Genomic DNA, 5,000 nt, shown 5'->3' on the forward strand with positions numbered 1-5,000 from the left:
GGTAATACGGTGACAGTCGATAAGCGCGTTGTTTAAATGGTCTTTCCATTGTTCTGAGGAGAATCTCATGCTCCATCAAGTTGGTTAGTTTCGGGACGTCTGAGACAATTTCAAGGAAACTTCTAATTAATCTGCTTAATTCCTCTTGCTGCTCCTGGTTCAAATGAATCAATTTCTCTTCCAAGTTCCAAATGATAGATGAATTATTTACTTTGCTTACTGCCCCTACCTCATATCCGTCATTGTCTTCTTTGGATTGTATGGTTTGCGCTATACACACCTGTGAAGCTTCGGTCTCGTTTTCGCTTAGGGAGGGTTTCCATAAGTTAACATATACTTTCTTTTAACCTTTCCTTCTTCCTGGGGTTTCGATAATGTAGGCCAGGTCACTGATCTCCAAAATCTTGAATGGTTCTTGAAACTTGTTGGTGAGTGATAATCTCGTTATCGACAAGAAAACCAATACCTGTTGTCCTACCGAAAACTGTCATATCGAACCTTTTCTTCATTTTTTCTTGACTCGTTTTAAGGTTTCCAAGGGAAAATTTTCTTATCTCGCCGATCTTTTCCTAAAATACGTGACATACTCTCCATCCGCTTCCTCTTGGTCCTTCCTTTTTTCTGCTAACATTTCAATCGGTCCTCGTACTTCTCGTCCAAGTACCATTTCATTCGGGATACATCCCATGCTTTCTTGATAAGCATTACAAACTTCAAATAACATCAACGGTAGTCCGATAACCTATTCATTCCCCGTTTCGTTGCAGAACTTCGTTAACATACTCTTAAGAGTGTGAGGAAACCTCTCTAAAGCACGTTCGGTCTCCGGATGATAAGCAGTTGATAGTTGTTGTTTCATATGCAATAGTTTCATTATTTCCTGAAACAGTTTTGACGTGAAATTCCATAATCGGTCACTTTGAACGGTTTGACAATACCAAACTTAGTAAAAAAGTCTAGTAACTTTTTGGCGATTATCTTGGCACTGATGTTCTTGACGTGTATGTCTTCTGGGTATCTCGTCAGTGGACACATCAAGGTTAATATATAATTGTGACTCTTTTTCGTCCTTGCTAAAGGCCCCACAATGTCAATCATTACCTTGCTGAAGGGTTCTCCTTGAACTTCTATTGGGTGTAAGGGAGCTTTCTTAATGCACTCGTTTGGCTTTCAGCCATCTGACATACATGGCATGCACAGCAAAACTGGCTCAGGTCCTTATGCATGACAGGCCAAAAAAAGCGTTTCATAATCTTCTCTGTTTTCTTACTTAACCCCATATGTCCAGTCTCGTTTGCTACGGTGATCACCTGTCTTCTCAACAGTGTGGGAATCAATATCTGACGGTATATCCCCGATTAGGCATTCCCAGGGATATCCGTGAGTTTATACCTCCTCATAAGTAATCCATCCTTAAGATAATAACAGGTTGGAGACTGCTGTACTTCCTTCTCATCCACTAAACGGTACAATAACCCTGCTAACGTTACATCCTTTCTTTGCAATCCTATCAGCCTTTCCCTACTCACTTGTCCTACTTATAATGCTGAGTTTTCTATTTCTTCCAGGTCCATTTCCTCTTTGTTTTCTTGTCCACTCGTATGTCATTCCTTTTCTCTTGGGCTTACTCGTGAGCATTCCTCTTGCTTACCATCAAGGGAATCTTCTCCTTCAAAAGAAAAAATCCTCCTCGATTTCTTTTTCTTTTTCAGCAGCCACTTTCTTCATCATACTCCTAGTCATCATACAACTAGGAAACATATATGGTTAGTCCTTCTCGAGTTCAATGGTAGGACTATACTTAAATGGTTTCTTTGTTACAATGTGACAAGGCACCAACCTTATTACCCAGCAGGACTTCTACTCCTTCGACCGCCAATGGATCCTTTACAGCAAAATCCAAATTACCTAACACCAACTCGCATGGCAGTTTCAAACGACAAATAGGGGTAGCCTCTTCACCTCCTATTCCCTTCAAAAAAACAGAGTCTCCTGTGAGAGACTGTTCCACCAAAGGGTGTGCTCCTTGTATCACAACATTATGGTTGCATCCTATGTCGCACAATATCTTGACCGGGGTTCGCTCACTCCCATCTATTGCTTCTAACATACCTTCATAAAGGCATCCACGCTGTTTGAGTTTGTCCCGATGGCCGTGTAAACGTTAGCTTGTTTCTCCATCTTTATCCTTAACCACTTGGGCGACTGCTTACGGTTGGTTTGACCAACATTCCTTACTAATATGGTCTCTCTTGCCATGCTTAAAACAGACAATATTAACCGTCTGCACGTCTCTCGCAATACTTGAAGATCGACGATTCAATGATTGTTGATGTGGTACCATCACATTCTGCTTAGGAATAGTACCAGTGCTACTTCCTCTGTAACTATTGAACTTGTTCACATAGTTATTACTGAACTGGTTTCCATGGTTCGGCGAATACTTGACTCTTGGTCTGAACAATGGTTGAAACTTCATACCATTGGAGGGTTTACGACTGATGATATTATAATCTTCACTCAGCGAAGTGGTTTTATCAAGTTTCTTCCCCTCTCTCTCTCTCTCTAGTACGTTTGAATATGTTCAGGAATTCCTTGAAGATTTTGTACTAGTACTATCAATTCTTCTAAATCAGCCATCTCCCTCAACTTAACAGCCTCTATCCATCTCTTAAGATATCGTCGTACCTTATAAGCGTAATCCAGGAAAGTCATTTTCTCATCCTTCCTCAATTTCAGAACCTTTCATTATAATATTTAGTGGTCATCTGATACACTTGTTGCATGCTCCTGGGAGCAAAAAATATATGTATTATATATTACAGCTGGAAAGCTCTACAACCTCTCGAGTTCCAAACTCGCCTGTTTGTTATTGCATAAATCTGTTATATTTGCATAATATCTGAACTCGAGAAAATTATATAACTCCCACCCGGCAATATATAAAAACACTGAATATCCGAAGTTCTCTTAAGTGTACTCAAAACAAAACTGCGTACTTATTATTAAGAACTACTCAAAACCACCTCTTACTTCGTTTCTTTAACAGAGATACGAGAGAGTACTGTGAAAAACACTGGTGATTTACATAATACACTCCTTACACAAATAAACAGTGTCTATAAAAATTACAACACTTTGAAATAATTGACATAAAAAATATATCACTCGAAATATTAAGTATGAGCATAACTTAGATCAAGACAAAAATCACTTGTTTCACTGGAAATTAAATTTTACATCAACATTTAATCTTGATACTTAATGAAAATAGTTAACCTTTAACACTAGAAGGATTAAAGTAATTACATAAAGTAATTGATAAACTTGCAAGTTTCAGATCACACGAAGTGAAGCCAAAATAAATATATTTCACGTATCTTATTTGCACAGGCCAGTCACAAACATTTTATAACACCAGCATGTATAATGACACAATAAATTGAAATCACCTTTAATGTCTTCCGTAACGTTTCAACACACTACACAGGATATATGTTGTAATCAAGATTATACACTTTGGAGAGGACACAATCGAGGCACTTCGAGAGAGAGAGAGAGAGAGAGGATGAACTTTGGCTCTTTCACAGAACAGGCTGTTTCTCTTCTACCCTACGCATCCCTAGGGTCACATATATAGTGACTTAGTAACTTCTAGATTATTCTAGGTCAGAGATCTGGAAGCTTGGGGGCTAGCTTAGCGACGCCAGAGTTACCAACTAGATAAAAATTCAAGGGAACGAACCTTGCTTCCAAGGCAACCCTCTCTCTCTGCAGCTCCGCCCACCGCCGTTCTCAAACATTAAAAAATGATAAAATCTAATGCTGGGATTTTCGAGAATCTTCCGAACTACGTGGCAAATATAAGAATTGCGTATTTTTTCACAAACATGACGTAATACTTCATGAAAAAACATAAAGGAAAATACTTGAGAGAGAGAGAGAGAGAGAGAGAGAGAGAGAGAGAGAGAGAGAGAGAGAGATTCACTCTCGAATAGAGTTCACAAATTATAAGGGATTCGTAGTTCAGATGGAAGAAAATAAGAGATTAAAGTTTTGAGTGAAGTAGGTTTTCTATAGCCGCTAATGCAAATGAAATGAAAATATGTAAAAGATGTCGCTCAAATTGATGTAAACTTTCAAGAAAAGGCTGATGTTACAGTAGAAAAACATTACGCAAAACCCAATGTAAATACCATTCCATATCAAATAGAGAATTAAGAAGTTATATGCAATATTCTGGTTTATCTGGCCACAGAAGCGTAACAATTGTCACAGAGATTTTGTGGATATGGAAATTATTGCATTGATATTGTATGTTCACCCAAATTGTGGTGATTTATTGTAAACTAGTCACTACTATAGGCAAATTTTTCGTATGCGTTTAGCAAACAACAATCCATCATTAATATCTTCATAAAACTTTTGTTGGCTGTAGTTTTTTCATTTCACCATTTTCCCCCAGAAATGTAAGTACTACATTTCCTGCTATATCAAAATTTTTGTAAAAAATATCCTTATTGACCCTGCATATCACTCGAATACATAAAGATTGAGGAATATGTCTCCTGACATGAAAAAGAATAGATATCCATAAATGTTACGTTACAGAAATGCATATTTTTATCAACAATTCAATAATTCAGAATGTGAATTTCCCCTAACATCCAAGTGATCGTGATTAAAGCAGGAGGAGCTGAGGTAAAGTTTAGACAGCTTCCAACATACAGTGTCGGAGGAAAACGTCCCATAAACTAAAGTTCTGGACATGATAATTTCAATGAGTCTATCCTTTAAAAGAGAAACACAATATATATATATATATATATATATATATATATATATATATATATATATATATATATATATATATATATATAATATATATATATACATATATATATATATATATATATATATATATATATATATATATATATATATATATATACAGTATCTATATAATATATATATATATATATATATATATATATATATAT

Source organism: Palaemon carinicauda, chromosome 21 (genome assembly GCF_036898095.1).
Source record: "Palaemon carinicauda isolate YSFRI2023 chromosome 21, ASM3689809v2, whole genome shotgun sequence".
NCBI lineage: Eukaryota > Metazoa > Arthropoda > Malacostraca > Decapoda > Palaemonidae > Palaemon > Palaemon carinicauda.